This window comes from Lissotriton helveticus, chromosome 1_1, assembly GCF_964261635.1.
Source record: "Lissotriton helveticus chromosome 1_1, aLisHel1.1, whole genome shotgun sequence".
NCBI classification, from domain to species: Eukaryota; Metazoa; Chordata; class Amphibia; order Caudata; family Salamandridae; genus Lissotriton; species Lissotriton helveticus.
Window position 1 is genome coordinate 747630494 of NC_136057.1, and position 27487 is coordinate 747657980.

The following is a 27487-nucleotide window of genomic DNA, read 5'->3' on the forward strand; positions in this document are numbered from 1 at the left end:
ATAAAGGGGCCAATGGCGCTGTGTACTGTGGTGATGCATCAAATACCCTGGTCAAAGTGTGTTTATTCATACTTAAAACGTGCGAATGTTGGGTCGTAAGGTGCTTACAGCTAAACTTTCATGAATCATGTGTACACCTTGGACAAGGAGACATGCATTCATTTTTTTAAAGTTTTAAATAGATTTTATTGGATATAAATTTAAAACATATTAGCAATAAAATACAATATATAAATGTAATATAATGCAAATATTTTAAGAAGGAGAAAGAAACAGTCAGAGGGTAAGGGGTGGGGGTGAGAGAGAAGGGTATATCAAATAACATAACTGATCTTGTACTCAAAAGATAACAATTAGATTACATTAATACCTCTAGAAGTAACTTATGATTATAACCAAGATATAAAACACAATAAATAACAGAATAAATACTCTTAACTTCAAGGAGGTTTGGATACTTCAGTGCAACGGGTATGTAGAGGTAAGGATTTAGCAGATGAGTTAAGGAAATTAGTAATAGGTAACCATGATAAATCTCTTTTTAATAGCAAGTGTAATTGGGTGAACATAAGCCCTATCTAATCTGTGATTATAACAAATTCCATTCCACCAAGCTTGGAAATGAACATTCGAAGAGTTTTCCCATGACTTAGTGATTTGTTGGAATGCTACAGCTATAAACAAATCAACAATGGAGATATTAGGAGCGGAGGAGGACCATACCTCTGAGATGCTGCCTAGAAAAATATGGGAAAAGGGAAAAGGAATGTGTGAGAGGAAAATTTTGTTAATGTGTTGCCACACTCTGATTCAAAAATCATGAATAGATGGACAAGTAAATAACATATGTTTTAGGTCTGCCACTGGAGACGAGCAAGACCAGCAGGTAGAAGGGATAGTGGGATCAATATGATGTAATTTAGCTTGAGTGATCAAAAGTCTATTGTATATAAAAAATAACGTTTGGGTCGTATTTGCTTCTCTAAAAGAGATCCTTATTTTGGTCCAAATTTTGTTCCACTTTGAAATAGAAAAAGATTCATCTAAATCAGATTCCCAGTCACATTCTACTTTAGATTTACCACAAGTATTAGTGGTATCTCTTAATTTCCTATAAATATGAGAGGCAGAGGATGTAGAATGTAAAAATGGGAGTGTGATAGGGGAGGGTTTGGTATGTATAGAGGGCGATGTGAGGACATCATAAGAATTTTGAGCGGCTGTGATCAAGAAGATATATTTGGAGTGAAAGGAAAGAGGTAGAGAAAAATGGGTTTGAAGAACAGAGAAGGAAATACAGGTTGCATCATGAAAAAGTTGGTAAGTCCATTTAAGACCGAGATCTATCTAATCTTTCCAAAAGAGAGTTTTATTTCTAATTTTAATGTTTATTAAACCAGATTGGGATTGTAAAAATCATGTTCGATCATCCAGATCATCTAAGATAAGAGGAAGGAAGACGTTTTGAGTATTTTTAAGAATTGGAAGAGAACCTTTCTTTGAAGTATGAGCTATAGATATAAATTCTTCAAAAGTGAAAGGCTGAAAAAAGGAAGTTTCAATCGCTACCCATAGAGGTTGGGAGATAGAATCAGCCATACGATCAGTTAACAGTGAAGAAGAATGTTTAAGAAAAAATAAAGTATGATATGAAGAGAAATCGGGAAAATTGACTCCACCCAAATATTTAGGTTGTTTAAGTTTGGAACAAGACTTCCTAGCTTTTTTGTTCTGCCATAAACATTTTGATAGAATGGTGTAGCTATTTTTATAACAGGTTTTAGGAATATTGACGGGGCGATTAGCTAAGAAAAATAAAATTATTGGGACTAACATCATTTTGATAGAGTCCAATCTACCCCACCAAGATAAAAATAAGGGATGCCAACGCGTCGTGGAATTAGTTATATTTAACTGTAGATTTTTTTAATTTAGCGATACAGTATCTTTAATAGAAGGAGTGAACCATAAGCCAAAGTATTTGATCTTAGATGGGCTCCAATGAAAGGAGGAGGTTAAGAAATCAGCATGGAAACAATATTTATTTAAAGGGAGGATTTCACATTTATCAACATTGAGTTTGTACCCTGAAACCAAAGCAAAATCTGAAACTTCAGATAGAAAAGTCGGCATAGAAGTTTGAGGGTTGGAGATAAATAAAAGAATGTCGTCTGCATATGCAGAGTGCTTCAAATGTTTATCCCCATATGGAAACCCAGTAATATCCTTATTCATGCGGATTTTTGTTAGGAAGTGTTCTAATGCTAAAATAAATAAGAGAGGGGAAAGTGTACATCCTTGTCGGACACCTCTGAAGAGAGGAAACGAGGAATAGATAAGGCCATTAGCTAGAATAAAGGACCTAGGGAAAAAATAGAGTAATGAAAAATAGGACCGAAATTTAGGGCCGAAACCAAATCAAACAAGAGTTGAAAAAATAAACTGCCGATTGACCCTATCAAATGCTTTTTCAGCATCTAGTGCAACAGCTGCCAATGATTGCTTATGTGAGTGGGATTTACTAAGAACATTAAAAAAAGAGACGGATATTGTCGGATAAGTGGCGGCCCTTTTATAAAACTGCATTGTTCTTTACCAATTAATTTGAGTAGAATGTTATCCAAGCGAAGCGCAAGAATTTTCGCAAAAATCTTGTAATTCAAGTTAATTAATGAGATGGGTCTGTAATTTTTACATAAAGTATGATCCTTATTTTCTTTGGGGAGAGGACAAATCAAAGCTTCTTGAAAAGAGCCTTCAGATTTCTGAGATGTTATAAAAATAAAAATAATTGATATAATTTGGGAATGAGTAGGTTGGAAAAGTGTGTGTACAATTCTAAGGGAAAGCCATCAGGCCCAGGAGCTTTTCCTGTTTTTAAGCACTTGAATGGCTTCAAGAATGTCTTTAGTTTGTATATCAGCTTCTAAAGAAGAGAAATCTGCATCCGGAAAGGATGGCGAGGGAATGGAGGACAAATAATGGGTAATATCAGTCAGTTGAGGGGGGATTTCAGGTGTATAAAGTTTTTGATAAAAGTTAGTGAATTCTGTTAGAATATCATTGTCTTTATGGACTGTAATATTAGATGAAGTAACAGTAGATTCAATTTTAGTTTGTTCTTTTTTAATTTTAAGATAATTGGCAAGAACATTGCCAGCTTTATTTTGCGCACTATAATATTTAGCACTAGATTTAAGTTAACATAAATTCGCTGTTTCAGTGGAAAGTTTATTAAAGGAAAATTTAGCTTTAATACATTTATTCAAATCAGATTGATTCTTAGTTAAATAATAACTATGTTCCAATTTTTAATTTGTGTATTAAGTAGTTGTATGAATTGAGAGGGTATGATTCGTTTCTGGGCAACATATGAAATGATTAAGTCTCTAGAAGCAGCTTTAAAAGTATCCCAGATAAGTTGAGGAGATAATTGAGGGGATTCATTATCTGCAAAAAATAAGGTTGCAAAATCAAGAAAGGCTGATGTAAATTTGGAATCTAATCGAAGAGAGTTTTTAAACCCCCACCTTCTAGTACTTTTGACAGGAGGGAGCAAACCTAAACTTAAGGACACTGGGGCATGATCGGAGATTAAAATAGAGCCTATGTCAAAGTGGAAAATGTGCTGAGTCAGGGCTTTGGAAATAAAAAGATAGTCTATTTGGGATTGAGAAGAGTGAGCAGGTGAATGGTATGTGTATTCTTGTAATGTAGGATGACAAAGTCTCCATGAGTCAACAAGAGATCTTTGAGAGATAGTGGAGGTAAATTGAGTGTGTGTGGGAGAGGGTGAGAATCTAGAGTTAGACCTTCAATCTATAAAAGGATCCATAATCATGTTACAATCACCACCCAAAATTAAATAGTCATCAGTATATCGCATCAAAGAGGAAAGGATTTGGGGCCAGAACGATTTATCTTGGCTAGTAGGAGCGTATATATTAAAACTAGTTAGAGGAATGTTGTTAATCAATAAAGACACCGCAACCCATCAACCTCCAGAATCATTGTCTTGACTTATGATCTAGACATCTAAATGTGTATAGCAGAGAATAGCAACGCCAGTGCGTTTCTCTGAACCAGGTGAAGCAAAAATATGACCTACCCAATGACGATGTAATTTAGTTATCTCAATATCTTTTACGTGAATTTCTTGTAGTAAAGCAATGTCTCCTTTTAAATTTGCAATATGGGACAAAACTCATTGACGTTTAATGGGAGAACCCAAACCTTTTACATTCCAGGATATAATATTTAACGACATCTAAATAAATACATTAAAACTGAAAACTTGAGAAGAGCATTTATACATATATGTAAAGAATAATACATCATATGATAAATTATACGTTTGGAGAATTATCATAACAAAATAGTAAAGATCAAAAACAGAGTAGTAGTAGGAAATAGGAAAAGAAGGAAAATGAGATAAGAAGTAGGAATTATACAAAAGATAGAAAAAAGACCAGTGATTGAGGTGAGATTGAAAATTATGGAGAGAAAGGCAGAAGGAAGGAACAGAACAAAAAACAGAAAGACATAACAAGTCAAACATGTGATAAAAAAGTACAGTAACAAAAAGACATACAACAAAAAGACAATAAAAGCAGGGTTAGCAGAGCCACATAGGGGAGGTAGGACGCCGAACCGAAGACCGCAGGACGAAGACAGCAAGGGGAACATCATCCAAGAAGAATGAAGGGAACAAAACTTGAGGGACCACAAAACCACAACCTGGTGAGGAAGAAAAAGAGAATATTAACGAGGAACATTGAAATACAACAAAATACCACACAATACATCAGGACTGAGGTGAAATATAAATAACAAATAGATAACAAATAAGCAATATTGAAAGAGGCAAGACAATTAAGACCTAAGTATGTCCATGGATTCTTCTCTACAGCTGTGCAAAAATTGCTGGAGGAGCGCAGGATCTTCATAATTTGTTGTTTTGTTATTATAAGTCACTTTGCAGAGACATGGGTTCAACAGGCCATATCTAGCATTCAGGCTACGAAGCGCGGGTATCATATCCAAGAACTTTTTTCGACGATCAGCAGTCATTTTGGCATAGTCTTGGGCGCGTTGTTTGGCAGCATGGAGGACCTTAAGCAAATCTGTGTACTCCAGAAAATACAAAAGAATTCTCCTTGGCTTCGTTGAGGAAGATGAAGAACGAGAAAGCTGACCCAAGTGATGCGCACGTTGGATATTCAATGATGGTTTGTCAGGAAGACCCAGAAGAGTTGGCAAGAAGGATTGGAAAAAGGAGATTGGGTTAGAGCCATAGAGGCCTTCGACCAAACCATAAATGCCTAGGTTATTAAGCCTGTTGCGGTTTTCCAAATTTTCAACCTGTTGTTTAAGTTGCTCTATCTCTCTGTGCATACGTGGAACTTGACTCGTGGTTTCTTGAACAGAATCAACACGTTTCTCTAGGTCCCCAACTCTTTGCTCAGTAAGAGACCAATTTGTTTCCAGGTTCTGTAGACATGTGTTGGTTTCCTCCATATGTGGCTTCAGAGCACACATTTCTTCAAGAAGTAATTCCATGGAGATTGAAGATGAAGAGTTAGTAGGAGGAGGCAGGTTCACTTTCACTCGTTTGCCTGATTTAGAATTCGATGTTGAGGGCATTTTGGAACTTTGCTTGAAGTTTAGACGAGGTGTAGAAGGAGTCAAGCTCTTTGTACCAACAGGCTTGTTGATAATATCCTCCATGTTGTTTTGCAACACATTAACCCCTTGCATGCTCAAGCTACAGTGCTCCTGTGCTCATGACGAGCTGAGCTCGTCATGGCCTTTAGAACGCTCGCACTCTGGGCTAATTCCCCTGCTGTGCTGAGCGTTCTAAAGAAACGGGTGTGGCCATGACGAGCTCAGCTCGCCATGAGCACAGGAGCACTGTACTGCATGACGAGCTGAGCTCGTCATAAGCATGGGGGCGCTGTGCGCGCCCCCCCACCCCCCAGCACAGCAGGGGAATGTGCCCAGCAGGGAAGGGGTTAAAAGGGCGATGGTCTTCTAAAGCTGCCTCATTGGAGTGATGAACGCCATTACGATTAGTGCGGGGCATTGCCATGAAGAGTGGTGAGAGGAAGACCTTCTTATTGAATTTGAAGAGTGAGTTATTATAATGAAGTCACATAGGCTTCTAAAATAATGATTAAGGTCACATGGAATAATGAGTGAGGTAATGAACAAATTACATTAGTCCAGAAACCAGCTGCATTAGAATTTGTGGTCAAAATTAGGGGATGACGGCGAAGAAAGAAAGTAAATTATCAAAATATTGCCAAACGGGCAGTTTGCTGTGAGGAAAAAGCATCTCACAACCTCAGGTGGCAAGCAGGAAGAGCGGAAAAGAAACAAAATGGTGGCTTCGACTACGTGATGAAGCGCGGCCGGCAAACAAAGTCAGAAATGTATCTGTTGGGCTCACCCGTGCTCCAGCAGAGGTCGCATTCAAAGGAGCCGAAGTTCCGACCACTATATCACGCGGTCTCGGGAACAGCGGCCATCTCCGAAGGCTCCTAAGCCACCCCCCGGAGACATGCATTCATAAGGAGTAGACAGCATGTACGTAATGTAGGACTGAATTATGAGCAAGAAGTTAAAAATGAAACTGGAATTAAAGGGGAACTCGTGATCATGGCAATGCAGGTGCAGCTGAAGAGGAACATTATGTTGGAATTGTAGAAATTGTGCCACTTCATGCTTACTTGAGTCATAGAAGCAAGAGGACACCACATTCATGCAAGTACGTTTTAGCCTTCATGGAGTTATGTGTATTCCCTACCTTCCTAAAGAGACATCACATCAATAATGTTTATACCTCCAGTTCAAGCACATAGTCAGGGCCAACAAAAGAAACAATCTGCCCTGCCTTCCAAAGAAAAGGTGTAAGTTTTTTTTTTTTTTTTTTTTTTTTTTTTTGTAAGACCTTTATTAACACAAAGCAAAGTACACAGCATGAGCCTACAACCCTGGGGCCGGCTCGCTACGTTGATATCATCTTCTGGCAGTTGTCACACGTGTCATTATGAACAGCACAGTCTTTTAGATTTGAGCTACCGCGTATAACATCTGTAGGCCTCCTAGCCGTAAAATAGTGTGAGTCTTACATTTTCACATTTTATAGAAAGGAAAAACAGAAATGGAACATACCCCAACTAAGACCTCATAGCTCCACCCCACATAGCCTAGACATCAACTATGACAACAGTACCCTTATCCACCAAGTGCCTCCACCTTCAGCCCCGGGCCTACGCACCATATAACACCCCCGGTAGTTTTGTATAGAAGGAACTCACTCCTCCTCACTTTCCTGCAGCGAAGTAAGGTAGCCTGTTAAGAAACACCAAATGTCCTTTGGTCTGGATTTCGCTGGCAGTTGCTCCTCATATGTTTGCAATTTGTCTCGGCAGACGCTCATGTCATGAAGCCACTGTTTCTGCGTCGGTACCTTACGGCTGTGCCAACATTGTGCCACCTGCCTCTTCGCTAACAGCAAAGCAATTGCACAGAACCTGCGCTTTAATGCCCTGATCTGCGGCATTATACCCAATAAACAGATTTTGGGAGTACATTGCACCTCCTCCTCCAGCATTACCGCTAATGTGCCCGTTACCTCCTCCCAATACCCCGCCACCCTAGCGCAGTTCCAGGCCAGATGTGCAAAATCCGCACCCTCCTTACCACATCTCTTACACCTGTCATCTTCCTGTAATCCAAACCTAAACATTTTCGCCGGTGTATAGTAGATTTGGTGAAGGAATTTAAAATGAATAATTCTTAAATTGCCGTTGGGTGTCAGCATCAGCGTCAAGGCGCACGTGCTACTCCATTCCTCATCTGTCAATGGGGTGTCCATTAACGCATCCCACCTCCCCCTAGCTTTCTGTGTGTGTCCCGCCAACTCAGATTGCGCAACTGTATACAATCTGGACACCAGGTGTGAAAGATCAGTTGTGGTAATCAGCAGTTGCAGCGGTGCAAAGCATTCTGGCTCTGCTGGGAAAGACGGGTAGTGTTCCCTCAATGCCCTGGTCAATCTGTAGTATGTGAATCTAAACATGGGAGTTTGATTTTGAATATAGGTTAATTGGTCCAGTCCTACGAATGTGCCCTCTTTAAACACATCACCCATTCTATCAATACCCACCCTGCTCAGCAAAGACATTCCAACCTTTTCCCTAGTTACGGATAAGGCCTGATGGTGCAGCAATGGCAAGGCCGGTGCATATAGCGGGGTCTTGTGGGCCAATTGTCCAAGCCTCTGCCATGCTGTGACCGTGGCGTCCACTGTGTTGATATCTTGTGCATGTAGTGGTGGCCGTGTGTGTGTGATGATTGCGGAGAGGGGGACAGGATAGGCATCACCCTCTTCAATGGCCGTGTGCGTAAGATATGGAACCGCGTGGTACCAATACGCAGCAAATTGCGCCTGTGCACAAAGATAATATAGAAGGAAATCCGGCACACCGAACCCTCCTAGTGCGAACGGTAACGTAAGTGTCTGTAAGTCAATTCGTGCCTGCTTGCCCGCCCATATCAACGTCCGCACCAGGGAATTAATACGGCGGAATATTGCTTGTGGTGGTGTGATCGGTATGTTGTTAAACAAGTATAACAACTTGGGTAACACGTTCATTTTCACGATAGCTATTCTATCCGCCAATGTTAACGGCAGGTGGATCCAACGGTGGATTTTGTCCTCCAGTTTAGAGATTACCACACCATAATTCGCCTTTAGCACCTCATCCGGATCTCTATGATACATGACCCCTAGGTACCGAATCGGTTCTTGTTGCCATTCTAATGGGAAATCCACGTCAAAGGTCGATGTAGTGTCAGTGAGAGGTATTATAGAGGATTTAGCCCAGTTAATCGCCAGCCCTGAATGTCCGCCGAATCTGATGTATTCCCTAAGCAGCGGGTTCAAGTTCGTTTCTGGGTCCCGGACGTATAGTAACATATCGTCCGCGTAGAGTGATATGTGCAGAGGTCTGGCCATAAATTTCAGCGCCGATTCTTTATAGTTCTGTCGCACTATGCAAGCAAGTGGCTCCAGCGCTAGCGCAAATAGCAGCGGCGACAGCGGACAGCCCTGCCGAGTACCACGCTCAATAGTAAATTGATCAGAGACATAGCCATTTATCCTTACTCTCGCACGCGGTTGTGTGTAAAGCAAGGAGACCCATTGCACAAATCGTTTGGGGAACCCCATTCTATTTAGGACTGTAATCATGTAGCGCCATTCAATGGAATCGAATGCTTTGGCTGCGTCTAGCATGACTGCCACTGCCTTTACCGAGGGTTGTAGATAATGTGAGAGTGCAAATAAGGACCTGGTATTATGTGCGGTAGATCTGGTGGGTACAAACCCAGTTTGATCCGGAAGGACCAGCCTGGTCATCAAGGGGGACAGTCGACCCGCTATGAGTTTAGCGAGGATTTTCGAATCCACGTTGATCAGGGACAGGGGTCTATAGGAGTCGCATTCCTCTGGGTCTTTGGATGGTTTTAGCAGAGCTATGATCATCGCTTCGCGTAATGATTGAGGAAGCAATGCCCTATCAAAGGAAGCGCCATACATTCGCACCAGATGAGGAGCTAGACTGTCCGCAAACTGTTTATAGAATTCGGTGGTGAATCCGTCGGGGCCCGGTGCTTTGCCATTTTTCAAGGAGCCAATCACCTCAGTAACCTCTTCCACCGTTATTGGCCTAGCTAAATATTCCCTTTGTGCATCTGATAACCACCCAATCGCTACATCATTCAGATAGTCACAAGTGTCTTCCGCAGGTGCTGTGGGTTGTGATCTATATAGGGAGCCAAATGAGTCTACAAAGCATTTCAGTATGTCCTCAGAGTGTGTTTGCAACGCCCCGTCCCTTGTCTTAACTCTAAGTATCGCTGCCTGTCCCCGTCCTTCACAAATTTTACGAGCTAGTAGTGCCCCCGGCCTTCCCCCCTCTCCAAATGCTCTAGCCACTAGTGGGCGATCTAGGTATTTTATTTCAGACTCCAGAAAGCCGGTATGCTCAGTATGGACTTCCCTGAGTTCAGTCAGCAATGCAATATCCTGTGTGGTTTCATATCCCAATTCCAGTTCTCTCATCCGCTGCTCACATCGGCGGATCTGATTTCTAATGTCTTTGAGTACCCCTATAGTGGTGCCAATGCAGACCCCCCTAATCGTGGCCTTGAACGCCTCCCACAGTAGGCATGGGTCGTCCGTACTTCGTGTGTTGATATCAAAATAATCTTTAATCGCTGTTGTAATGGTGTCAGCGTAGACTGTGTCCGAGAGGGCCCGGGAATTAAATCGCCATTGGAAGGGGGGGGGGGGAGTGTAGCGTGGAACGGCCACGTTTAACAGCACCGGATTGTGGTCTGACAGTGTGCGGGGCAGTATCTGTATTCGATGCACCCATAAGGCCCAGTCTCTTGTACCCAACCAGTAGTCCAGCCGAGACCAGCTATTATGAGAAGCTGTTATGTGCGTGGCGCCTGGTGTGTCAGAGTGATGTAGCCTCCAAAGATCCGCTAATGCCAAATCGGACATCATGTGGCCCAACATCTGCCGCGATTGCTTATGCTGCTCAAATGAAGTAGTGGATCTATCTAGTCCGTCCTGCAGTGTCACATTCCAGTCCCCCCCGCACAGTATGTGTGTGATAGCATGTTTTTGCAAGTGGTCCCACACTTCCCTGTAGAAGTCCGGAGCATCTGTGTTCGGCCCATATATGTTAAGAAGCGTTACTCTTTGGCCCCTCAATGTGCCCGTAACCATCACGTACCTACCAGAGGGATCCTGTGTGACCTGTTGTGCCTCAAAACTTACCCCCTTCCTAATCAATATCATCACTCCACGGGAGTAGGAGGAGTAAGATGCCCTGCACACATAACCAGCCCACCTCGCTCCCAGGTTTGCGTGAGTTTTTGGTGCGATGTGTGTTTCCTGCAGAAACGCTATATCCACATTCCATCTGGTAAGACTTGTAAAAATCTGTCTAATTTTCTGAGGCCTCGAGAAACCCCGTATGTTCCAGGTAAGAACGTTCATGCCTTGTCTGTCCGTATCACTCGAACCCATTGACATCAGATAATGTGAGATATAACCTATACATACAACCCTGTGTTGCAATAGATGCGCACCCGCCTACGGCCCAATAGTCATTCATATTCTTGATATACAGATACGGTGGAGAATCTAGGAACATAGTGATATGCAGAGCTGTCGGTCTATTCAAACACATAAGCTTCCCCCCCCCCCCTTCCCCCGCCCACTCCAGCAACCCCAACCTGCCGAAGCCATTTCCCCTCAGAGCACCAGTCCCATAAACAATAACCAAACATCAACTCAGTGCCCCTAGTAAGACCTGTGGTGGGTATTACCCTCATGGAGGTCCGCCAGGAGCACACTACTACACCCAAAAAATGGGTGCGGGCGACACTAAATAAACATTATACATGCGCTAAATTCGTGTACATCCACCGCCCACCCCTTCACTCTCCAAACATAACTCAATATAACATAATCAGCTGCATTGAGATAGGGCCCGCATATCACCCCTACCCCCTCATACGGTGGCTGTGGTCATCACGATGAAGGTTTAGATCATGTACAAGCTCAAGCAAGTAACTGACATTTGGTCGCATATTTGAGACATGTATCAGCCAGTGGACAATCACCCCGTTCCAGCACATCTGTCCGCTTTTAACTCAGTTCGACATGGCAACCCCTCCGCCTCCCCCCCTGTACATAAGTCTTGGACGTGTCAGTGAGCATACGGGCCAGGATCACAACAAACGGTTCATGAGCCCTACCTTCACCTCCACGCCGTTGGGCATCCGATGTAAATATGCTGCAAATTGAGTCCGATCACCGATCCCAGCTACAGGCAACAGTCAGAGTACAACCTTAAAGAAGCCGAACAGTTCTGCGCACTCCATTGTTTGGTAGCCCTGTAAACATACAGGTAGCAATATATCCTCACCATTGGACGTCCTGTGTAAATGTGCGCCCAGCCATCTCGCCTATTACAACCAAGAGCGGGAATGTGACAATACTCATGTGCCCACAGCACGAATTAACTCACCGCCGGCTGATGTGACTATGCACAGTGGCCTCAGTCCGAGTCTCTCTGTTGTTCATTCTGCGCAGCCTCTCGCGCCTCACGCTGTACCTTCTTGACGAAGTCCTGGGCCGCCTGGGCGTATTCAGTACAATCGCCTTCTCCCTCCACACCACTCGGAGTCGCGCTGGATACAACATTGAGTACACCACGTTCAATTCTCGCAGTTTAGCTTTCACTGCGGCGTATTCCTTCCGAGCTTGCTGAACTGCAACCGTGTGGTCAGGGTAGAACTCCAGAGAGTTACCTTGATGTTGAATTGTACCCTTCTCTCGTGCCAGCCTGAGGATCGCATCTCTGTCGCGATAGTTCAGGATTCTTGCTACTATCGGTCTAGGTTTGGCGCCTGGTGGTGGTTTGGGGGCTAACGACCTGTGTGCTCGTTCCACTATGAACACTGGTGATAAGGCCTCCGCCCCAAAAAGATCTTTACACAGGTTTTCAACGTAGGTCTCCATCCGCCCTGTGTTGGTCGTCTCTGGCAGGCCCGCGATCCGGACGTTATTGCGCCTTGAGCGCGCTTCCAAATCCTCCTCCTTCGCTCTTATCACTTCCAGGAGTTTTTCTATGCCTGCGCATTTGGAGGTTGAGGCTCGCGCCTCATCTTCAACAACTGCAATCCTGGTCTCGGCCTCATCCAACCGCTCGCCATGTTTTTCTTGTCGGGCGGACATGCTGTCCATCCTGCAGGTCAGGTTGTCAAGCTTGCCGTTTATGTCCTGAAGGTTCGATTGAATCGCCAGTAGGATCTTCTCCATGTTGCTGTTAGGCATTGAAGCAGCCGCGTCGCCATGTTCAACCACGTCCTCTGTGGATTTTCCCGCCTTCCTATTATCAAAGGAGATCTTAGGCTGCTGCCTATCCGGTTTCCCCATGTTAGCTGCCGGGGATGGTGTTTTCCTGCAAACGGGCACAGACGCCCTCGTTATTCTCACCGCCGTCGCCGTGATTCACCTCCCAGAGTGTCCAACCGTCACCCTCGCCACTGTTCCCGCTCTCCAGGAGAAGGGCTGCATCGCCTTATCGCCAGTTCCTGTCGCAAATGGGGGTGCGCGATCATGCCAGCCCCGCAGCAGCGTGGCAAACCATGGTCAGGCAGTATCTATTGCTTGGTCTAAACCTCCCCCCTCCCCCGGCAACAGGATATCGATCATCTGCCGGTGCTTCGAGTCTCCCGCCTCCAGTGCTGCGAGTGCCTTTGGCGTTGTTCTTGCTTATCTCTGTGAAATTATCCCCGCTGAGGTACACCCTTTGCCGATTGCAAAGCGGCTGCCAGTGTTTATTACCCAGCAGCAGACTCCACATTGATCCGCCAGCCGGTTAGTGCTGTCCCGCTCAGGCTATGCTGTCGGGCGCGAAGTATCCAAACAATCTCACTCCCGTTTACCGGGTGGCCATCTTGTCAGGCATTCCCCCAATGACATCCCATCTGCTGAGGCCGTACACGGGTAATCTAGGTCAACCACCGCAGCGGACCTTTCGGCAGTCGCATCCGTACACCTTCTGTACTACTCCGCTTGTGAAGGGGCTCCGATCGCACACCTCCACACGTTGCTAGCAGACAGTCCGCAAGTTGACGCCGGCCATCTTGTCAGGCATTCCTCCCACTTATCACCGCCGCTGTAACTATTCGCCGTACACGGGCAATCTAGGATATCCACTTCAGCGGACCTTCCAGAATCGGCATCCACACACCTTCAACTCTGCTCCGCTGGCTTAGGGGGTCTGAGGGGGTCCGATCACATACCTCAGCAATGTGCAGTCCCATATTCCGTTAGTTCCCGCCGGCCATCTTGCCCGGCCAGTGTCCGGTCTCAACATGTCTCTCGGGAAAAGTCATCATGCGCCCCACAGAGTTCGGAATCCTTCACTCCGGACGGTACAGCTCACCTTCCCCTACATGCGCATATGTCTGGAGAGTGAGTTTATGGGGTTTATAGCGGCAGAATGTCACTTTGCCATCGGTCGCCCGGCGGAGCTGCAGATCAGACAGCCATTCCGCTGTGCGCCCCCTAGCGCCTCCAAAGGTGTAAGTTAGACCCTCACATACAGCAGTGGTGGCCGCCACAAAAAAACCTTGGCGGGTGGGTGGAAGAGGTGCGGGGAAGCAGGGGGTAGATTTAATATTAATAAATTTTAAAAAGAGACTTATCTGAAGCTGCCGGCTGCCTTATGCGCTGCGCCTCAGTCTTCCTGGCCCCAGCAGCCCTTGGGACAGCATCACAGACTCCCTGTGCAAAGCCTATGCTTGCCTCATTCTATGAGAGTAGCGTGGGGGATTGGCCTGGGTGGGCTGGTTTGATGCTCCGCTCAGGACAGGGAGTCTGTCTGTTTCTCCAAACTAGCTGTGAACATAGCCGGATTGGAGAAACCTAAGTGCGCATGTGTGTTTGGCCAGCATAAGACGGCCGGCAAAACACACTTGCACACTTATAAGTGCACCAACCACTCCTCCCATGACCCCGATCCCACCCCTCCCTACAGCACTGGCTCAGAGTCAGCAGCTGAAAAATAAAACAATGATAGTATATTGTTTTATTTTTCAGGTGCTGGCTCTGAGCCAAATCGAGCAACACTCCTCCCCCATTGTGGAGGAGCCGCCACTGACTTACAGTATCATCACTTCTAGCACAACCGCTAAGAGCAGTGTGCATGAGCATTTCCATCCCTGTGCATGCCGATTAAGTTTCAAATTAAGTACATTGAGATTTAGGGCCTGATTTAGAGTTTGTCTGATGTATTATGTACCATTGTTATGGCAGAGAACTTTACTCCCGCCATGGCTAGGATACTCTGCCCTTCAGATTAATTGATGCCCGCGGATGTCTTTTACATATCCAGGAACCAATATCACAGCGATTCCTGTATAATGCATTTAAAGTTGATGGATGGCTCTGTGAACATGACATAGCCATGTGTAAAACTTTAAAATGTGTTTTAATTTTTAAAAACAAAGTCCCAAAGCTGGATTTTGATTTTGAAAACAAAAAAGCAGTGAACCCCCTAGCCATGGGAGTTTTCCAACTTGACCAACCATACTACTCATGTTTTGCAGTTATCATTGCCTCTTACCCCTATATTTTCAACTGGTGGTGACAGACAGTGAAATTTGCTATTTTGTCTTCCCACTCTAAATAGGACAGGTTGATAAAAGACAAAACCTCAGATGGCCATTGCTCTGTTGGGCTGTCCGAGGTGTATGTCCACGGCAGGGACGGAGTTGTTTCCGCCGTAGATATATTGAAGTTCTGCCCAACTACAAATGAGGTGGATGGACATTCACTTTGGCAGAAACAGTACTCTGTCACCATTGCGATGGAGTACCCTCCTGCCAACTCTAAATCGAGCCTTTAGTTTAATATTTGTGGCCCCACTGGCAGATCTTGTAAACAATACTCAAGCTTCTTGTGTGGCATTCAGTGCTGCAGATGGAATTGTGCCTGTGCCCTCAGAGATGTGATATGTCCGATTCCAGAACTTATAAATTGTGATACTCCTTTAAAGATGGTTGATCTCATCATATGTGATGACCACCTCAAACATAGATTGTCTGAGTTAATCTCATATTTGTAAGTTCATAAAATTCATACATTGTCAACAAACAACCTTAGACAATATATCTAGCGGGCACGGCCTCACAATCAGGATGCCTGGCTAACCATGTCACTGAAACCGCACTGATCGCCGCCACAGATGACATCAGAACACTCCTCAACCATGGAGAAACTGTGGCCCTGATCCTCCTCAACCTCTCTAGGGCGTTCAACATCGTCTCCCACAACACCGTATTCAACATACTGTACAACATAGGCATACAGCAAGACACCCTCAAGTGGATCGCCTCCTTCCTTACAGGATGCACAAAGAGCATCTGACTGCCTCCCTTCAACTATGCAATCAAAGACATCCTATGCAGTGTACCGCAAAGATCGTCCCTCAGCCCCACTCTGTTCAACATCTACATGACCCCACTCACAGACATTGTCATATCCCACGGACTCAACATAATCTCCTACACAAACTACACTCTACTGATCCTCTTGCTCGCCAAGGACCCTTGCAATGCCAAAACCAACTTCTGTGATGCCGTGACCAACGTAGCCAAATGGATGAGAGACATCTGCCTCCAACTCAAGTTAGACCAAACTAAAGAAATGATCTTCAGGAAGAACACCTCTGCATGGGACCGCTGTTGGTGGCCTGCACAACTCAGGCCTGCACCCACCCTGACAATGAGTGTACAGAAAAACCTGCATACTATTACTTCGCAGCTTTTTAATATGAAGTTTTTACTTTAGAAATTACAATAACTACGCATGTTTTTTGTTCGCATACCTTTACATTGCAAGTGTAAATGTATGCAAACTAAAAACCTGCCCCTAGTAATGAAAACAGACATTTACCCCAAAACTACACTAAATACTAAGTACAAATACACTACCCTACACAGCACGACCCTGCCCCTACCCCCAGTCCCGTCCCTACACTGAAACACCACCAGTTCAGTTAAAAAAAACTTTATTTCGGTCAGAATGACCTAAAAAGTACAAGACACAATAATCAATCAAGTCTAAAATACATAAAAAATTCAATTATGATTAAAATGATATTATTAATTAAACACATATTCTTCATTCAGAAACATTCAGTTTATTGGTGTGTTGTAATAATACCGAAATTTCTAGAGCGCGAACAGCTACCTCGCCAGGAGGTGTCCCGGCGCTATGTGAGCAGCTCAGAGGGAACAATAAGTAATGCCGGTGGATCAGATCTTTTGAGTAAATAGCCAAGTTTTGAATTGCTTCCTGAACCCAATGTCTGATGTTGCCGACTGAATGGCAGGTGTAGGGCGTTCCACAGCTTCGCCGTGTTTGCTGAAAAAGTCCTGCCTCCCAAACGCGCCTTTCTGACTCGCGGGGCGTGTAACTGGAGTAGAGAGTTTGACCGTAAGAGTCTCGCCTGTTCATACCTAGAGAGTCTTGCTTTGAGATAGCTAGGACAGGTGCCACGGAGAGCTCTAAAAGCCAGAGTTAGCGCCTTGAATTTAATTCTACTTGCCACCGGAAGCCAGTGCAGCTCGCGCAAATGCGGAGAGACATGCTGTTTGAAAGGAATGTGTTTTATCAGCCTCGCAGCCGCATTCTGCACAGTCTGCAAACGTTAAATCAAATATTTAGGTAGGCCCAAATATAGGCCGTTTGCATAGTCCAGCCTTGAAGTGACTGTCGCATGAACTACCATTTTTCGGCAGTCTTCTGGAAGAAGCACGAGGAACTTGCGCAAATTCCTCAATTTGCTTAAGCACCCTGTTGTCACCTGCTGAATGTGGGCGAAGAAGGCCAAGCTCTCATCCCACCTTACCCCCAAGTTTTAGCCTTTATGCTGGGGGAAGGCGCGGGGCCCATCTCAGATGGCCACCACAAATCCGGGGAAGGGCGAAGGCCTTTCCCAAAAAAGATCACCTCCGTCTTGCCAGCATTCAATTTTTATTTGTTGGTGTTCATCCAGCTGGCTACATCGCGGAGGCACCCCTTAAATTTGCCGAAGGCTGCCTCCGACACTTCTGAGTAGGGGAAGACGAGCTGGGTGTCGTCTGCATATGAGATTGCTGTGACCCCCCATTTGGCAATCCTAGTGAAAAGTGGTGCCAAATAAATATTAAAGAGCAGCGGACTGAGTGCCGATCCCTGAGGGACCCCAGTCGCTTAGGTTTAGAGGAAAAAGAGCCCAACGCCACCTTCTGTGACCGGTTGGTCAAATAGGAATGAAGCCACCCAAGTGCTTTATCCTGAAGGCCAATGTCCTCTAAGCGCTGCAGAAGTCTCTGTATCAAATGCGGCCGATAGATCCAGGAGCACCAGCATAGCAGATGCTCCTGAATCTAGAGACCACCTAACCGACTCAGCTACCTCAATCAGGGCGGTCTCAGTTCGAAAGCCCGGCCTGAAACCCGATTGAGTTTCATGCAAGATCTTATTCTCTTCAATGAAACTATTAAATTGGCGCTGAATCAGTTTTTCCATCCTTTTACCTGGGGCAGCCAATAGGGAAATCAGTCGGAGATTGCTCAAATCCTCCGGATCTCCATTTGGGTTTTTTTCAGGGGGAGGAGTGTGGCATGTTTCCAACAATCCAGAAACACCTCGGATGTAATGGACATGTTCCATATATGCAGGAGCCTGGTCACAATTGACTCTGCCATCATGCTCCAGAGCTTCGGCGGGCAGGGATCATCTGGAGCCCCCGATTTGCACCTCTTTATTTCCTGCAGTGCCTCCTCAAATGAGATAGAGTGAAACTGCCTTAAGGTCGGGGTAGATGAGCTATTATCAACACTATCAGCCATTACGGTGGGACGAGAGTAGGAGAAGGTACCATACACTTTCTTAATTTTGTCATCAAAATAATCCGAGATATCTTCACAGAGAGACTCAGATGGGGGGACTTCTGTTTCAAAAATTCTAGGCTTTAAAAAAGACTGCACTATTTTAAAAACTTCTTTTCTAGATTGTTCCGCATGACGGATAGAGGTGGCAATATGAAGTCTTTTTGCTTTTTTTATTGATTTATGCAACTTGCGGAGGACTGTTCTATAGCGCGCCTTAGCTGATTCACAATAGTTCTCCCGCCACACACGCTCCAGTCTCTTGCATGCACCCTTTTCTGCCCTCAGCTCTGTAGAGAACCATGGAGCAGAAGGGGATTGCCTGGAAGATAGAGCGAGTTTGGCTGGAGTGATGGTCTCCACCATGTCGCCTATCCATCCATTCATTGCCACTGCATCTGCATTTGGATCTGTAGTTAGCACTGGAGGGTAGACTGCCAAGGCCGCGCCAATGGTGTCAGGTCGAAGGTTTTTCCATTGCCTGAGCACAATGGAGCGTCTACCAGTGGCCTGAGAGCAGGATGGCAGTGTGATAGCAAAGGAGATCAGGAAGTGATCCGACCAAAGCAGAGGCTGCGGCGTCTCAACTGTTGTATCATGGATGTTAGAAAAAATCAGGTCCAGCGTATGGCCTGCTCTGTGCGTGGGGCCAGTAACAATTTGTGTTACATTATCTGCTCTCAGAGTAGATATTAACTGATCTGCCAAGGGGCAGCTAAACCCATCAACATGAGCATTAAAATCATCGCCCACTACTATAAAGTAGGGGTGTATAAGAGAGCTTTGGACAATGGTGTCCATAAGATCACCTGAACTGACCCCAGTGCAGTCCGGGGGTCTATATATGACTATCCCTGCCAATGAAAGTTGGGGATTAACTTGCAGACAGAAGTGAAGCTCCTCCATCCCTGTGAACGAGGTAGGTAGCGAGGATGTGAGGGTAAATTTATCTTTGAAAATAAGAGCCACCCCCCCACCCCTTCTGTTCTTCTCCCGGTTCGAAAAGCTCATTTTGAAACCTGGAGGGATAGCTAAGGCGATAGTGGTCAGGTTGTCTTCATTCAGCCATGTTTCTGTCAAGAACAGGGCGTCCCACTCCGAGTCCATCAACAGTACCCAGATGTCATCAGCGTGCCTAGAGAAGGATCTACAATTCAGTAAGCCAGCTCTAAAACTTAGTTTAGGGGGACCGGCTGTAGGTTTAGATTTTGACTTGCCAAACGGGTTGGCTGCTATAAAGTTCCCACATAAAGCCTTACCGCAGTGTAAACATACCAGCGGTAGTTCGGTGTTAGCTAACGCAACCCTTTCAGCCTTACACTCCATCGCTTTATTCATCGCGAATAGGTGCGTCCTGGACCACGAGATCCTCTCCCTGTCCCTACCATCACCGGCAGCGTTTCTGGCGCAGACGGGCTTGCCTTTCAGACGGCGCGCCCGCTGCGCCCGTCCGCTGTGCCCCCGGCACATCCCCTCTTGTTTGTAAAGCTTACCCACATGACTCCGCTTGTCAGCTGACCCTCCTCTGTGCCCTGATTGGTGGTCCCGACCGTCGGACCCCGGGGGCACTGCTGCTTTTCCCTAATCTGTCCCTCGAGCCAGGAAAACGATACAGGTAGGTAAGTATGACTTTAAAAACCGTTTCCAGGAAAGTGCAATGTACAATGTGCAATGGGCGTTAAAATTGAGGGCTAAACTCCCGGCTGTGCCTCAGGAGCGAATTCTTTACAATGCGCACGAGCTTTCACAGAATTAAAAACAATTTCAGGACGTGCGAATATGTAATGTGCAGTTAATTAAAAGCTAATCTCCCGGCTGTGTCTCAGGAGCAATGCAACACAATGCGCAAGAGCCTTCTCGGGGTTTTTTAAAGCTTACCCACGTGACTCCGCCTGTCAGCTGGCCCTCCTCTGTGCCCTGATTGTTGGTCCTGACTGTCGGACCCCGGGGGCACTGCTGCTTTTCCCTAATCTGTCCCTCGAGCCAGGAAAATGATACGGGTAGGCAAGTATGACTTTAAAAACCGTTTCCAGGAAAGTGCAATGTACAATGTGCAATGGGCGTTAAAATTGAGGGCTAAACTCCCGGCTGTGCCTCAGGAGCGAATTCTTTGTAATGCGCGCAAGCTTTCACAGAATTAAAAACAATTTCAGGACGTGCAAATATGCAATGTGCAGTTAATTAAAAGCTAATCTCCCGGCTGTGCCTCAGGAGCAATGCAACACGAAGGGCACAAAGTTAATTCCGGAAAGTGTGTAGTACATTGATAAATATATAATTTAGCTGAAACAAACATGATCAAAAGGGAGTACTATAAACCTCCAATTTAAAAAGTATGAAAAATGCTACAAAATGATTAAACCAGCTTGCTATAGTAACACTATTAGTTCATCATGGCGGGATCTATACAGCATTTTCAAGATTTCAAAAAAACCCTTCTGGTGCACCACATGGAGAACAAGAAGCCTGCAACTGAATAAACTATTGGGATACTAGAATCAGATTTCAGTACCCTAAATACTTCAAGACAGCGCCTATCACCAATATTTCTGCAGATCTGAACCAACCAGCGTTTCCTTGCTTTCTGATAGCCTGGACAGCTAAAGAAAACATGGAGCTCTGATTCTTCGGGGTGGGCACACACCGGGCCCTGGAGCATTTGCTGATCTCTCCACTTAGATGTAAAGCAGCGAAGAGGAAGCACCCCATATCTATACTGTAGGTAGAGCTTCCTAGCCGCCGGAGGATTGATTAGATCTATTACTGACTCAAAATAATGGATATCTTTTATTTCTAAAAAGACTCTAGTAAGTTTCCCAATACTGGAGGAAATACGGAGCTGGGCCAATCTGTACTCATTGTAAAGTTCCTAGATATTAATAAACAGGCTGTGTCAGGTTCAGACCAACAATCCTCTAGGCCCATGCCAATTAGCAAGGATTTAATATGGTCGAACCAAGGGAACTTTACTGCGGCCCTTGCTCTCAAAACCTCAGACAATTCCTCCCTGTAAGATGTAAGTTCGGGGGTAGTCTACAGGCGGCGCCAATACATTATAGGTTTAAGGCTCGCCACATCGGCAATTGGTATAATTCCCATATCTAAATGTAATGGGACCAACGGAGTGCCGCGTGGCAATCTAAATACGTGTCTTAAAAATTGGTTCTCCGCCTGGGTTAAATTGTCAAGCTTTAAATGTCCCCATAACTCTGCACCATATAATGCGCCACCTCTAGCCTGTGCCCTATAGATTTCTATCGCCGGGCTGACTATTTTTTTGCTAGACTTGTTGAGGACCTTCGTGATGCCACCTGAAGTTTGGGCCAATTTTAGCGTGGATTTCGTGATGTGAGCCCCCCATCCCAGAGATTCGGTGATTGTAATTCCTAAATACACAAAGGATGACACTCTCTCAAGAGGAATGCCATTTAAAGACGGGTTAGGACGTGTGCTTTTTGGGCAGTTAAATGCCATAAATTAGGTTTTCTGTAGATTTATTTCGAGACCTCTTTCCCTACAGAAAGTCTCAAATTTGTCCAAAACCCGTTGTAGGCCTGTTGATATTTGGCTATCAGTAGAGTGTCATCCGCGAACATCATTGCCGAGATTCTACATGATGCTAGTTTAGGGGCATCCAGATCTTGTTCTGCAAGCAGGGCATCAATCAAGCCAATAATATAGAGGCTAAAAAGGCTTGGCGCAAGCACGCAACCCTGGCGTACTCCACGATTAATGGCTATAGGTGCTGTAAGGTTACCATCCTTGCCTTGCCTAATACACGCATAGTTAGACTCATGTAGACGTTTAAAAAGTTGAACTAAATATACATGGACCCCCATCTCATCCAAGACTATCCAGAGTTTCTCCCTAGGAACATAGGGCCAGATGTAGGTAGCCCTTTACCGGTCGGTAACGGCCGAAAATCGGTATTTTCGGCTGTTACCGACCGGTATTGAGCAATTGGGATGTAGGAAAGCGAAAATCGTCAGATTCGGTAAATTTACCGAATTGGTAAAGTTACCGAATCGGTAAAATACTGAATCGGAAAAATTACCGAATCGGTAAAGTTACCGAATCGCAACGGTTTGTGAATCGGTAAATTTACCGAACCGGTAAATTTACCGATTCGGTAAAGTTACCGAATCGGTAAAATACCGATTCGGTAAATAAGAAGTGGTAAAAATGAATATTGAGATGTAGGGAAGCTCTTAAATACCGAATGTGCTTGAAATTCGGTATTTAAAAGTCTGTGTTTACCATGGATTGAAATCAGGTGGTAACCAGGTGCAGCCTATAAAAAAGGACCCAAAATGCAATTCTTCTTGCACAATGGCGGCATTTTATGTCATTGCAAGACGGCTATGGCTACAGGAGGAAGGAGAGAGGGAATGGCAGAGAGAGGAGCAGGTCTATAGACAGAGGGTCACCTCTTGTTCATGCTCACAGAGGCAGAGATACTCCAGAGGTACAGGTTGGCCCCAGACACCATCACGGACCTCATCAGGGACCTCCACCCACTGTTGGAGCATACTACCCCAAGGGCACACGCTATTCCACCCCACGTGCAGGTGCTGTGCAGCCTACACCTGCTTGCGTCTGGGAGCTACCAGAGTGTGGTTGCTGCGGTAGGTGGGGTGATCCAGAGCAGCCTGTCAAGGTTTTTCCACAAATTCCTTGAAGCCATGTTACAGAGGATGGACCATTACATATCTTTTCCTGCAACCCATGCGGAAGTGCTCCAAACAAAATTTTACTTTTACCAGCTGGCTCGATTCCCCAATATAATTGGCTGCATAGATGGCACGCACATTCCCATTTGTCCCCCTGCTGCCACCGAATATATTTACGGGAATAGGAAGTCCACCCACACCATCAATGTGCAGGTGATTTGCAATGCAAAGTGCGCCATCACTGACCTTGTGGCAAAATTCCCTGGGAGTAGCCACGACTCCTATATATTTCAAAACAGCGGCATCTATGCACGGCTGACTGCAGGGGAATTTGGTGAAGGATACCTCCTAGGTAAGACACAGTGTCCGACCCCCATAACACCAATTGCAGGAAGAAGTACATGTATGCATGTGAGTAATGTATACCCATTTACTTTTAGGAGACAGTGCATATGCCCTCCGCTCCTTCATACTCACCCCCTACCTCAACTCCCAGCCAAAGGAGATATAACCGGGCCCACAAGAGCACAAGGAATGTTGTGGAGCGTACCTTTGGTATCTGGAAAAGCAGGTTCAGATGCTTGCACAAGAGCGGAGGTGCAAGGCAGTATACCCCCATCACCTGCTGTAAGATCATTGCTGCGTGTGCTATGTTGCACAACCTTGCTGTGAAGAATGGTACTGAGGTGGAGTTGTCAGACTATGAGGATCATGACGATGACATTGCTGTGCCAGAAACACAACCTGCTGGAGTGTCAACACCAAGTGATGGCAGATACAGACGTGAGGAGATTACACGCAACTATTTCTGAGTAAGTAATGAGACACAGACAGGTCGTGCATGAGAGCAACGTAATTTAATGTTGCCACAACGTTCAAGCACTGAAGTGCAACAGAATAAACATAATAAACGTGGGGACTGTATGTCCAGGGTTACTTCACCCATGGCCGGTAAAGTCACTTGCGCCCGCGCTACCCTGAGCCACTGGGATGTTGGTCACTGCTTTCAGCATGCCCTGCAGCCTCAGCTGGGCGCCTGCTACTCCTCCATGGCTCCACTCCAGCGCTTGCCATGCTGCTGCGGCTACTACTGTCTTCAGCCTCTGCCACATCCAGGGCAGGATTCTGTGCAGTGTGTGATATCAGCATAGCCTCGAGTGCACTTGTGATTCTGGCCATGCCCCTGGTGACCTCGGCCGTGTTCTGTGTCATTCTCTTCTGCATATTTATGCCTCTACGGCATAGCAGGGATGTGGCAGTGGCCAGACGATTAATGGCCGTATTGTGGACACGGGCCTCCCTGTGCCTTGTGTGTTCCAGGCTGTCTAGTTTTGAGCAGAGCTGTGTAATGGAGTTGGTCATCTGCTCCATCCCTGCTGCAATGTCTGCATTTGTTTTTGCAACCTCCTTGTTAGATTCAACGATTTCTCTGATGCCCTTCCCCATGTCTCCTATTTGGTCATTCAGGACTCAGAATTGGCGAAGGCAGGCTTGAATGGATTTGCCCTGCATCCGTTGTATGCGCACCATGCTCCCCTCCAGCCCACGGAACACAGTGCCATCTCCACGTCCACCTGCACTGCTGGGTCTGCGTTGCCTTCTGCGCAATGTGACTGGCTCATTGGTGGACTGCAGTGCAGCAGAACTCACATCAACAGTGACTTGAGCCTCATCCTCTGCTGCCTCCATTACAGATAGTGGGGCCACGACACGCCTCCTGGCTGGTGGGGTTGCAGGAGCGGACAGGAACAGTGATGGGGAGGTTTCTGGTGAGAATACCAATGGAGGAGATTGTGAAAGGTGTGGGGAGTGCGGCACCTCTGGGGTCTGTACTGTTTCCTCTTCATGGGCGCTGCCTGTCGTGTCACCCTCCTCCTGCGAGGCTTGTACTTGGCTTGGCCCTGCTTAATCACTCGCCTCCCTCGCTGGTGCAGTCCCTTCTTTGTCTGTGGGTTGACTGCCTGATTTTGCCCTTAGGTATAAATAAGCGTATATCAACTGAGTGATACTGTGTCACAGTCACTGCAATAAATGCTTTACACATTTCACTTTCATTTATCTGCATTACTTTCAGTGACTTGCTGATGTCTGCGCAGTTACACATGGTCTTACATTAGCTGACTACATTTCCCATAATGCATTGCTCCTGTATAATGCTGGCAGTACTGGACTGGGGTTGGCTTGTCCACAAAGGCTAAAGGGAAGCAGGTTGGTATGGCGTGTCATGCTGCGCTTGCGTCTTACCTTTTTTTTTTGCTCTGGCTGAGCTGTCCACATCTCCAAGTCCCAGGACGCTGTCTGCCTCGATGGTTGAGGCCACCAACTCCTCCAGGTCTGTCAGGGGGGGCGCTGGGTTCCTGCCTCCACCGGTGACACCAGCCTGCTTGTGTATTTCGGACATCTTCTTCTTGGTGAGGCTCCTGATGTCGTAAAATCTTTTTTTCAGATCCTCACTATTCCTGGGTGTGACTCCCACTGCATTTACTTTGTCTGCAATTGCCTGCCAGATTTTACGTTTGGCAGACTCAGGAACAGTGAGGGAGTGCCTGCCAAAAAGTTTGTTGTGCACTCGCACTACCTCCTCCACAAGAACCTGCAGCTCCATGCTGCGCAACTTTATCTTCCTCTTTCTTTCAGCCTTCTGACTTTCACTGCTGCTTGCCATGTTTTCTGGTGTAAAATCTTCAAATACAACTCTCCCTGCTGCTCTGTGTCTCTGCTCAGCTCCGACTGCCTCTCCAGAACCTTCTAATTAGTTGCAGCTGCCTGGAAAGCCACTTCCTGGTAGGGAGGGGGAGGGTGGTAGCACCTGATTGGCTGTTTTCTTAAGTTTCACTTTTGCTTGCTTTCAGATTCGGTATTTACCGAATCGGTATTTACCGAATCGGTATTTACCGATTCGGTATTTACCGATTCGGTATTTCCCATTCATTCCTATGGGCCTTTTGGCCCATAGGAATGAATGGCAAATACCGATTCGGTAAATACCGATTCGGTAAATACCGAATGTCCGATACCGATTTTTACCGATTCGGTAAATAATACCGATTTTTTTCCCTACATCTCATTTACCGATTCTTGATTACCGAATCGGTAAAATTCGGTATTTAAGAATCGGTAAATGACATTTACCTACATCTGGCCCTAAATCAAATGCAGACCTCAAGTCTACAAAAATAAGGTAGAGACTGCCCCCCTGCAGGCTAACGGTCTTCCAGTACAGCAGTTGCAGTCTCAGTACTTGGTCCAGGGTTGACAGCTTTTCCCTGAACACAGCCTGCAGAGCGGTCTGTACCCCCCTCTCTTCCATCCATGATTGTAGCCTAAGGAGTAGAACACGTGCAAATAATTTCTGCGGTATATCTATTAAACTGATTGGTCTGTAATTAGTAGGGAGGAGTAGGGAGCCCTTTTTAAAAATCGGAATTATTTCCGCACCAAGCCAGCTCGGGGGAATCTTCATACCTTGCATAATTGCATTAACCCCTTCTACGCTCATGACGAGCTGAGCTCGTCATGAGCGTAACCTGTGCTACGCGGATGACGAGCTGAGCTCGTCATGTAACGCGGGTTTTTTAAAATCGCAGCGCGCAGCGGGAAAACCGCTAGCGCGCATGCGGTTAAAAAGCATCCAAAAATATGGGGCCCAAATGGCTGGTTCAGTCCTAAAAAGGTCTCCAGGTATCTTATCCAGGCCTGGAGCCTTACCCGGGGCTATCCTTTCCAGAGCGCCCTTTATTTCTTTTAAGCTTATGCTTGGACCCACAGCACCATCAAGCGGGAGGGTTAAATCCCTTTTAGCTGTGGGGCAGGGTGCTAAGAAATTGCAACTATTGGCGAGAGCAGCTCCGGGCAATTGCTCCTTGGCATATAGAGATTCCAAGTGCTCCTGCCAGACCTCCTCATCCAAATTTGGTTCAGTAACACTTCAGGGGACTACCCTTCACGACCCCTGACACTACCCTCAACCCAAATACACTACTCCATACTACACAAACACAACTACATTGCCCTAAAACACTAACCCCAGCACAGCCCTGCCCCTATCTCTCGCTCTGTCCCTACTCCCAAACACTACCCTTCTCGACACCCAACACTACCCTAAACCCAAATACACTACTCTACACTATATAAACACAACTACACTACCCTAAAACCTAAAACACTACACCCAGCACAACCCTGCCCCTACTCCCAGTCCAGGCCCTACACTGAAACACTACGCTTCACAACCCCCAGCACTACCATAAACACAAATACACTACTCTACACTACACAATTAC

The 27487-nt window shown here is 45.8% G+C and overlaps 1 protein-coding gene across 1 annotated transcript in view; it reads left to right on the forward strand.

Moving 5' to 3' along the window:
* The window catches only part of ADAMTS20 (ADAM metallopeptidase with thrombospondin type 1 motif 20), a 1463844-nt gene that overhangs the window by 1286776 nt on the left and 149581 nt on the right, over positions 1–27487 (forward strand). The window lies entirely within an intron of this gene.